Source organism: Calonectris borealis, chromosome 5 (genome assembly GCF_964195595.1).
Source record: "Calonectris borealis chromosome 5, bCalBor7.hap1.2, whole genome shotgun sequence".
Lineage (NCBI taxonomy): Eukaryota > Metazoa > Chordata > Aves > Procellariiformes > Procellariidae > Calonectris > Calonectris borealis.
In genome coordinates this window covers 31,322,296-31,333,966 of record NC_134316.1, presented here as the reverse complement: position 1 = coordinate 31,333,966, position 11,671 = coordinate 31,322,296, and the positions used below count along the sequence as shown (strand labels likewise).

The 11,671-nt window shown below is 37.1% G+C and overlaps 1 long non-coding RNA gene across 1 annotated transcript; it reads right to left on the bottom strand.

Annotated features, from left to right (window-relative positions):
* Positions 1-733: 733 nt before the first annotated feature.
* On the bottom strand, positions 734-8,159 carry LOC142082936 (uncharacterized). Its single transcript, XR_012673895.1, has 3 exons — positions 6,437-8,159; positions 5,410-5,520; positions 734-795 (listed from the first exon to the last, which is right to left on the bottom strand). It is a non-coding gene; the product is annotated as an uncharacterized LOC142082936 (long non-coding RNA).
* Between the last annotated feature and the right edge of the window lie 3,512 nt (positions 8,160-11,671).

Below are 11,671 nucleotides of genomic sequence, written 5' to 3'. Positions count from 1 at the left end.
CAAAAAGAGCTCAGCTACATTATTTAGGTACTCATTACTCAAACACAACAAAAGGTAGGAGTTTCCTTTTATCTGCATTTCTAAGATGTAGAGAGCCCAAGGTTGGCCTGTCCACCTCTAGAGCATGAATCATTGTAGAACATAAACTTGTAGAGATTAACCTTATTGTTTTCTCACTATTTCTTTAAGGCACTGTTAAAATCAAATTCAAAAGACAGTGAGTTGGACATTTCATGGTGCCCAGATATAGTTCAGAGTGGATTAAGAAAGTCACAAGTTCAGAGATACTAATTCTTATTAATCATAATGATATTTTTTACACTATAGCTACCACATTGGTAACAACTTCATTTCAGATAAAGAACCCTGTGAACAGATAGCAAAAAACTTCCATTGCCACCCGTGTTTCTAGTGGAAATCTAATATAGGGACAACAGGTTTTACATGGAATTAGCAGAGCTTTTGAGCTGTCGAGACCCAATGCAGGTTATTAGAAGATCCAGCCAAGCAGCTCATAGTAAGAATAAGCACCTTCTTCCTACCGAATGCGTTTAAGTGTTAAGCCAATGCTTCACTTTTTAAAAAAAATGTTTTATATATTCATTTTATAACTACTGCATCATGCAGTTAATTCTCAAGTCAAAAATAATGTTTGTCTAGGATCCTAATGACATTTACAGGGCCCACAATTAAATAAACAAAAGATACTTTACCATGTCTCTGTGTCTTGTCCCTGTAAAAATTACATACTGTACTTCTACAGAAATGTCTCTTTTCTTCTGTTTAGTTTATTACCTACAGAGAAAAAGTTTTAGGTATCTTTTTATCTCTTGTAGCTGTAGTCTCTAAACTGTATGTAATTACTTTCAATGAAAAAAAGAAGACTATAATGGGAATAGCTTTATTGTCATATTTTTACTAGTGGGTGTGAAAAGTGATTTAACTTACAGGTACTGATTATTTAATTGTATTGATATAGAGCATACAGCCTACCATGACTAGTGAATCATTCAGACTGACAAGAGGAGGTGTAAAAACTCTTTTTGCTTCTATTCTGCCACATCCTTCCAGTTTTACAAAGGAAAAAGCTTTATTCATAGGTGGGGGGTTAGGAAGCCATTAAAGTTCTTGATAACAGCTACGAATGCATAAAGCAAACACGTCAAATCCATACAGTATAATTCTGAAATTAATTGGATAGTGAAACAAACTATTCCAAGAGATGACTATATCATCAGATACACAATATAGCTGACTCCAAGCCTACATATGGTTTAAAAATAATCTTTGTAAACTTTACAAAATTAAGCTTATATAGAAATCACTTATTCTAATGTGTTCCATTTCATTTGTTAGTGTGTGACCTTTATTCAACACAATTGTTGCATAAACCCATTTACTTGTTTAAATGTGAAAAGACACCAGAAACTATTAAAGTCTTAGCTACATCATTATGTATGAAAGTAATTGTACCATGTATTTTTAAACCTATGGCCCTGCAGCAGTAGTTGATTAAAAGAACATGAATTTAGTCTGCAAAATAATTGTGCTTTGGACAATACTTGACCAAAAATAATTAGCAGAATTTAGATAAATTCTCGGTCTGGCTTTCAGCAACCTGAATAGAAAAAGCTGCCTATAGATAGACTTGAATATGACTGTTTGAGTTCTACAGTAATATTATACAGGAATAATAGGGCTCAGATTTTAGATATAAAACAAAGCACAGGCTTTTGGCTCAAAAACATCCATTTTTTTTTCTTCCTCATCACTTTTGTTTATGTTTTTCACCAAACACCAGATGATGAAAAGCGAGTAAGGGATTCACATAAATCTCTTAATTTCTTTTCAGTAATACTTTTTGATGAGGATAATAAAAAATAAGATGCAAGTCATCTGCTTTCTTTAAATAGTTATAATTTTGTATAGTTACAGCCAACAATAGATTTTAAAGTTATACTTTTCTCATTGTTTTTCCTATAGTATTTAAATAATATAAATCTTTCTGTTTGTGTGGTTTTTTCACTCTGTGGTATACATATCCAAAATTGTTATCTTCTATTTTCAGTATCATTAATAATTCCTTTATTAGTATTAATGAATATTCTAAGAAGCTGGGTAAAAGTAATATCTGAAAGCATTAACTAATTTGCCTAGTAACAGATACATTAAGTATAAGATGAGATTTTTCTTTTTATTACTTTTTTTCTTGTTATTAACAGAAGAAACAAAATAAGTTAAGAGCTGTGTTAGAAGAGTTCCAGCACTGGTAAAAGAGTTCTGAACTAGTGATTATATTCACCAAATAGTGAAAGAGTTCCGTTTAAGTACTGACACGTGCTTGTTTTGCCAGAAATGAAGTGGTTTTCTTCAACAAGTTCCTAAAAATCTGTCTGGTACTTGTAGTCCAAGAAGAGCAATGTTGTTGAAGGGAAATCTTTTCTCCCTTTTCTGTTTTGTACAAAAGACAACGACAATGGGTCTGCCTTCAGGGCAAAAATCTCAGAAAATGAAGAAGTTGAGAATGGCTGTATATTCGGCACAACTTCACAAGTGACAAGTTAGTAATGGCCCATGGGAAGAAAGCTGGCACATCTGGTCAACCCTTTGGTGAAAACAAGTTATGTTTTATGGAATAAAAATGATTGAAATTTTTGGCTAGCTAGCTATCTTCAGATAAGGAAGTCAGACTATTCTAAGTAATGCATCATGGAAAAAATTATTACAATTTCAATTGGATGACACTTGAAACGAAAATAATGCTGGTCTAAGGTGAAGTTTGCAGGTGCTGACAGAAGAATCTTTGTGCTGGTAAATTTAGCACAGCTTACTTCTAACAGCTGGGATTTCATGATTGTTGATGATTTCCAAGTTGCTTTTCAGAACACTGCATAACAGTATTTTTATTTAAACATGAACTAAAAATAAGTATGGCAATTCACCCTATTTATCAATTTATAATGAATAAAAAGGATGAAACCACTAGAATTGAACTTAGCCTTTGAAATGACAGGATTGAAGAGAATCATAAGAACAACTTAGAGACCTGAACAGGGAATGTGAGCATTGATACAGGATGTTGTAAGTCTGATAAAGAATTCTATTAAAATATTGTTATTCAGCATCAAATCGTAAAAAATATTTTTAGATTAGGTGAAAAATCATAGAATTGTAAAGCTTAAAGAACAGATAATGTAATTATAACAAGATACAGGTGAGCTACTTAAATTATCATATTCCACTTAACAACTCAGTGATCATAATCATTTTGCAACTCTATTATATCCAAAGCGATGAAGAATAATTTAGAAAATCATCGACTCCATCTAGTGGTGATTTTCTGTAATTTTCACTTGCAACTCTGCTTCAGTTGGGAACTCTATTCCAAGCTTTGATTCTAATTTGTTACACTTCAAGAAACAACAACAGATAACAACAGCAATCCACTTGATTGATATATGAAACGCTTTTAGACTTTTTATAGTATTGAAGTAAATCAGTTTCAAACCTATGCTTAAGCATTTAAATTTTAATCTTAGGAAAATCAATTGCTAGTAATGCCTGTATCTCTTCCAAGAATCGTGCTCAAAATGTCTGGCAAAGAAAGTCAACATCATTTTTCATACACTTGGGTAAGTGTATGTATCTCAGCTTGGGAAGCTGAGAGAGGAAATGAGACAATTTTGGCCAGTGCCAGAATGTAGAAAAGAACCTGAGCCTCCCCAGCCACTCGGCTCAGGGTTTCCCCGCAGAGAACCAGAACAAGGGAGGCAGAGTCTTTCTCCTTGGATGTTTTTGGCTCAGATCAATGACAAACTGGTGGTGACAGGCACTCCATAATGACATGAAATGAAATGGTATTTTTTCATTTTATAACTTAGAGGAGAGAGCCATATCACTGCAGCCACCACCTTAGCCATTTACAAGCAAGCACGTTTGCAGCCTGCTGAGACAATATAAAACTCGTTAGATTTCAGAACCTAATCCGCTTACGCAGTCCCCACTCATGTACAACTGAATCAAAGTGGCAGCATGGCATGAAGAAATTTACACTGCCACTCCCCGATGATCTACCTTATTCTATAGAAAAAAAGCAGTGTCAAGTCCCCAGGGCAATAACTGTCATTTTTCAAAAGCATTTAATCCCGATGAAGTCATTTTGGATATTCTTGTTTACATAACAACTAAAATGTAAGTCTGCTTGTGAAGTTTGAGAGGCTTGGAAAGCAGTATATGCACCAGACTGCTGCATGTTTATTCAGGGTCAATGAAAAGAAAATGAAGTCCATAGTGATCAGAATCAAAGGAACTAGAGATGAAAGTGATTTTAACAGTGTGAAGGTTTGGGGCTTTGGGGGAGTGTGGACATCAAACAAGGTCAATTTTTATTTCTATTTTTACAACTGTCGTGGTTTAACCCAGCAGGCAGCCAAAAACCACACAGCCGCTTGCTCACCCACCCCACCCCCCGCATTGGGACGGGGAGAGAATCGGAAGGGCAAGAGGGTGAAAAACTCGTGGGTTGAGATAAAGACAGTTTAATAGAACAGAAAAAGGAAAAAAAAAATAATAACGATAATGATAGAATATACAAAATGAGTGATGCACAATGCAATTGCTCACCACCCGCACTGACCGATAACCAAGTAGCGATCGCTACTTCCTGGATCACGCCTACCATTCATATACTGAACATGACATCACATGGTATGGAATACCCCATTGGCCAGCTGGGCCAGCTGTCCTGGCAATGCTCCCTCCCAGCCTCTTCCAGAGCATGGAAGCTGAATGTCCTTGATTAGCCCTGCTGTTCAAGCAATACAGTGGACCTCAGGAAGGAGGCCCAGTATTCACCTCCAGAGTTTCCATGACAGGGCAACAAAAATGTCCTGTTCTATTCTATGCAAAAATACTGTTCTATTCTATGCAAAGTCAAATACATAACACTTCCCAATTAATAATTTGGAAAGCTATCAATAAATTGTGAACTTGTCCACAACTATGAGAAAAATATCAATTACTGATATAAATAAACATCATTCCATAAGCAGGATGATTGGGGTTCAACTCTAGCTTGATCTGACTACCACTACCTTGTCAGTCATAGTCTGCCATAACACCTAGGACACTGAGCAAAGGATTAGCGCTATAGTGAACTGTGTTTTCAGAGCTAAAATTCAAATGTTGAAAGCATTCAGTGGTGAAATTATCCAAAGATTATTTTCAGTGAGTAAACTCGGCAAACAGAGTGCTCTGCCAAAAACAGTATAAATAGTATGTGTCAATAAAGAATCTCACTTACTCTCTGCCGGTTTTAATCAACCACAGTTGATTCACAGAATGTGTAGAGCCAAGCCCTCTCCCACTCAAACCTATATTCCTTTGACAAGAGTACTAATGAAAACTCACTGGATTGAAGGAATTCTTAGCTTCTAGCGCTCATTCTCCCAAGACATTACATGTGCTCAGTACACTGCTTCCAGGACAAAGTAGTATTCTACATGCTGTCCTTGTCAACACCTGTGGATGAATAGAGCATCTTTAAATAATTCTCTAGACAACTGAGAGTGACTCGGTAGCTAAACAGTTAAAAAATGCTGGAATTTCATAGGATACTCATCTCTCAGACATGATTACCGAAATAAAAAATAGAGGAAAAGTTCTTTTCCAATTTTCAAGTGATGGAGATACAGGATGTCTTCATGTATGAGCCAACTACAGCCTAGCAAGAGATCAGTCTTTTAGGATATATTACATCCTCTAGAGCATCTAACTAATAATTTGGTATGAGTAGTTTGATAGGAGTGAGAGTTCACTTCTCTTCTGACTGTTCATAAATAAGATATAGATCAACACAATAAATGCACAACTTGAAACAAGTACAGTACTATATTTTTCATGGTAAGTGAAGCAGCAAATAGAGTTGTAAGAAACACAGCTTTATTAATGTATTAAAAAGACCAATGTCAGGTACTGGCGCTTTTCTATTTGCCTTTTAAATTATACCCCAGAGCTGGTCCCCAGTGCTAATACTGTGGTCTTATAGCTGTATACTAGAACCTTCTTCTCCTGTTACACTCATACCTTAGAGAAAGGAAAAATGCCTAAACAGAAGAACAGACTTTTAAATAGGAATAATTTTCCCTGCTTCTAGTTTAAAAACTATCAATTTTATAATAAAATTCTTCATTTGTAACTATTTGCGTATTTGAAAAGACTAAAGGCTGTACTCCCCTGACAGTGATCCAATAAGAATGTATTCAAGGAACTAAATAATCTCCTGCTATTTTTAATCTTTTGTCTAGCCAATTTTCAGATCTTGGGCAATTTGCAGAATGTGAGAAGTCTGGATAATCATGGATTGTGGTAGTGAGTTTCAGCTCTAAATTTCTGCAGTGAGATAACACTTATGAGACAACATCTCAACCAAACTTACTTGTGTTCTCCAAAGAAGGTCTTCCTCGGTAGAATGGGAACATAGTAAATTAAACATAGAATCCTTATGTAAGGGTAGCACAGCTGAATTCAGGTGCAGAATATATCATAAGCATTAAAACAATAAAGATTTCAGGTTGTCTAGCCATTTCAGAGCTGAGAATTTAATCCCACCTCAGCGCTTGAGAAGAAATAATAAAGAGGTTTAAGATCAAATTTCCTTTTTCTGTAAATACAAAAGAAATAATCAGTAACAAATACAAATAATCAAGACTCATACTGATTTGTCACCAGTGAATAATGCTTCCTTGGCTGGTGTTAGCTCATCCGGTATTTTCCTTACATCTATCCACGAACTTCATGAGAGCACTGCATAGGCTCTTCCCTCCTAGACTCTTTACTGCGGCAAACAAAATGTAGCTATTGTAATCCCCTGACACCTTCCTGCTTTTTACTTAAGTGAAGTACAGGCAGCAGAGAGTTCACTGAGGCCATCACCATTTTTCTTCTGCTTTTGTCAGACTCCAGAACTAATCTTTCATGGTGAAATTCCTGTATTAGCATCTAAATCTTTTGAAAAGAGATTTAGTGTTACAAACCAACAAAATTGCAATAGGCATTCTGGATCTTGGAGCTGGGATCTTCATTCATATGTAATTCAAAGGCATTTGTGCAGCACAGGACAATTACATACCCCCTCAGGGTACGCCACCGGTTTCACATGGGATTGGAGCTGTGTTTCTGTCTTGTCTGGGTCTGATGAAAACAAAGGGTTTGCAGGGTGCACTGAAGGATGATCTACCATTGTCTGAGAAGCCAAAATTAGCATCTTAATTGTCACAGTTAAACCCAAATGTCTTTAAAAAACATGTATTAAAAAGAAAAACCCAAACAACTTACTTTTGTCAGGGCAGCTTCCTTTTTGGTGTGTGAAGTTTTGTCCCTGTATCTGTAAAAATTATGAGGGTCTTATCCATCTTAGTTGTGAATGATGTTCAGAGCCTCAGTATCAAAGGAAAAGAAAATATGATTGACTGGATATTAGGTGAAAGGAATTTAAAGTCAACCCTAAATGACGGTTAACCCTCAATGACAATTCAGGGATGTGTTCCCATTGTTTCCAAAATCTGAGGCTCTTTCTGACATCCTCATTAAAGATCAGCAAAAAAATAACAAGTCCTAATTTATTAAGATAGAAAAACTAGTACTCACCACCTCTCCAGTAGGGTTCTCCATGAGCTTTTAGCAGAAGTAACATGCTAAGGAGTGAACAGACAGAAACCTTCTTCAAATAAAAAAGCCATCATCTGAAGTACACTTTTGTTTGATTTCGAGATGCTTGAGAAATTTCTGTTTCTGCATCCACTGACTGCTCCCTCCTCTGAGTCTTCTTGGTAACCTGTTTCACTCTGCACTGACGTGGACTTGTTTAGTTATTACTCAATAAGTAAGCTAACTACGGTCTATCTCACTGAAGTACTTTGGTTCAACAGATTTCAGTTAAGTTTGCTTACTTCTGCTTATTTATAAAAATGTTAAGATTTCCACAGTAAACTAAACAGAAAATACAAGCCCTTAACGGAACAACCCCTGCCCACCTTTAAAATAAGTATTTTATTTAAATGCTCAAAGAAAATGTTTTATATTCTATTTAACTTTTATAGGTAAGATTCTTGCCCAAGGTGGGTTGGGAATTTCATAAGCAAGGCTACGTATCTCCCAAATTATGTAAAATATTTGTATGCTCGAATGAACACCTCAAGAAACCTTAAACTGTTTTAAAGATGTAAGAAATACAGAAAGACTTCGACCTTCAAAGAACTAAGTGGCAGTAGAATACCAAAACATTTTCCCACCTACCCATTTTCCTTAAAGCTACCTACTGTACAAAAATGATACAATTTTCTTTTGGAATTTTTAGAAGTCTCTAAAACAAAAGTATTTTTCTTTACAAAAACTAATTCAGAGTGCTGAAGAAGCCACATAAGACCTGGCAGTGTTCTCCTGTCCTTTAGAAAACAGGATGTATCTTACGCTTTGAAGATATTGTGGCTGCTTGTTTGCATCTTAATCAAATACTTCACAAAGTATCATCAGCATCACTCACAATCTGCAATTAATGACTCTACAAAATGCTTTCTGCAAGGCAAGTATTAACTGACATTTAAATATAACTTTCAAACATAAAACAAAACATAAACTATTCAAGCAAAACAGCACATTTACATCTACAGACTAGAGTTTGTTCATTTGGATTGGAAGATGATAAATGGAAGTTTTCCTCCCTCTTATTTACAGGACGAAAAAGGAAAAACTGTCTAAGTTTTTTAATGAACCTAAAAATCTCAATAAACAAGCAAGTTAAAAAAACATAGATTCATGATCTACAACTAGTCATCGCATGTAGAAAGATAATTTTAAGTGCTTTCTCAGGAAGCTTTCAGGAAGGGTAACAGATACAATGTGTGTAATCACTTTCACCTCAACATCATGGTTGTTCCCCCAGGGTTCATCCACCCAACGCAATTGTCTTGCCCTCGGGAGAGTGCTGATCGCGGATCACAGTGTTCAGATACATCAAAGGAGAAGCACCATTTAAACTTTTAGCTCAGGAAGGAAAAATTATAAGCAATTTAGCTTATGTCCTGTCTGAAAGGCCAAGGAATAGAACAGAGTGGTATTGCATCTATATAGACACATTAAGCTCCTGACCCAGAATGAACACAGCAATGCAGGCAGCAGATGCGCTCTGCAGGGTGAAGCCACACCGTCTCACAGCAGGAGAAATATCACCCCTAACCATTGCTGCTTACATACCTGCTTATTATCTGAGCAACCCGGTACCAGGAGACCTGAAATTGATGTTTTGTGAGGCAATTCCTGCTGCCAAGAGGTGGTATGTTTGAGTTCAAAAGATACCGAGAACAGTCAGAAGTGGTTTCAGATCAAAACATTCAAACAAGGACCAGAAAAGATAACAGGGGAGAACTAGGGAAAAAAAAACCTTGTGCTCTGTGATAAATAGTGAGCCAGTACTTTTCAAAGAGTTATGTGAAAACCAGGAACCAAGAGAGCCCATGATTAAAAAAAAAAATTAAGGTAAGCTGGCCACCTTTATGCTAAAAGCAATTAAAGAATAAGGACCTGATCAGTTATTCTTTTAATTTTATTAATATATAACTATGCAAATTGAGTATAAAATGCTACCGTCATGGTTAGATCCTAAAAACTTAACACGCTATGCCATAACTGAGCATCTCCATATGCGATTTGGAGTTCTAGACAGCCTACCGTACTTCAGATATTTAGAGGATACTATTGCTTGTCAGAGCATTACATAAATACAGAAAAATGTTTGAGGCTGTTTCATTAAAAGAAAATCCATAAAAACCAGCAAAACACAGAGATACATTCAAATGGTAATTCCTTTTTTAGAGTTTTTTCTCCCTTCTGGGCAGGTCTACCCGAATGACTGATAAAGACTGAAAGAAAACAAAAATGTTCAGGCTTTTTCTGACTGAAAATAATAATTAAAAAAAAACTAACAGAACATATCAGCTCACCCAAAATGGAATATTCTATATTTGGAAATTATCAGCATACAGCAAAGGAAATAATGGTATATATTACAAAAGATGGAGGTAGTATAATAATAACAACATCCTCTCTTTATTCAGTAGACCATTACTTGGGACATTTATCCAGAATGTGGCAGACTGTGGTTTAACCCCTGACTCTCAAAAGACAACGTTAAAGCTCATCATTCCCATTGGCAGTGTGACGCTTCCTTTTATATATGAAAATAGCCAGCAAGCCAGAGAGGGTACAGACAAGAATGATACTCTACACTTCTTGAAAATATGGATTCAAATCCACTTGGGAGGATGGAATCTGTTCTGGATTTTTCATACAGCATGTAGGTGCTCTGTTATTGGATAAAATGGGACATCCACCATACTGAGGCACATTTAAGAAAACCAATGTAATTTGTTAAAAATCACTTTTTTTTTTTAAGCAAACCAATAATTACCTATAATTGTCTATCTCTACCTTTTGCTCTGTTTCACACCCAGAGATGCCCTTCTTCTTTTTCAGAAGTACACACTGTAAAGGTATGTGGAATAATCATTTTTTTCTGAGGATATCTGATTAACAGCTGTTTAACATACAAGACTTGGACAACAGACAGAAGTAATTAAGCCCCAGATACACAAACCCAGGAGATAATGGAGACAATACCAAAGACCAGAAATCTCAGGCCCCCTGATGGAAAGTCTTGAGGACATTCAACTGGAACTTTCTAACTCATAAGGGGGAAGGAAGAGTCAAGTTCCTGTCACAAGTCTTTCAGGAACAAACTCATTATGGGATATTTTAGGGAGTTTGTATGATTGTGCAAAATGCATTATGGGATTTTTAGGGGAAAGGTCAAAGATGGGGAAAAGGTGGGATGAAGGTACGTTAAGGATGAACAAGCACAAGAAAACAGAGAGGCAATGGGACAACAGGGGCCAGTTGTGTGAAAACAAGCTGCTGGTCAGCACACTTGCCTAGCCAAGTCCTAACCATGTTCCAGAGTAAGCTCTCTCTTCTGTCTGTGTGTGCTGCTAGCAAACTTCAAGACAGGGTAGCTAGCGAACAGGGTAAGAGGTCTGAGACCCAGCTACTGGAGAGAGCTTGGGTCTCAGTGTCAGGCACTGCAGAGACTCCAGGTTTGACAGTCAAGTTACTGGGTGGAATATAGGTCTGGACCAGGTATTGGAGAGAAATGTCCATAGTGGTATAGGCGAGTTCTCACCAGGGCTTTGCACAATGCTCGCCTTCCTTGCCTGACACACAAGAATGCATTTGCCTGCATCACATTCGTGGCTCCCACACATCCCGCCTGGGTAAGGAGGGATGAGGTGGGAGCTCTGCTACCAACACTGTCTGGTGGGTGGGTGGTGGGTGGGCGTTGCACTGGGGACACCTGCTCAGCATTCCCACCGGCTGGACTTCGGGCCGAGGGACTGCAGCAGCCCGGCGGTAGTGGATGGGGAAGGAGAGCTCGCCTACGTGCCAAAGCCCCCTGGACCGATTTTCCTTTTGACGCAGTCCACCATTACAGCGGCATTCAGGTGGCAAAACATCAGCGTGAACATCAAATACAGAGCTTTAGCTGAGAAACTCCATTCTACTGCAGCAAACGTCACTGTGTCCAAGCGGGTTCCCATCAGCTATGGGAAAAACAGGTCAG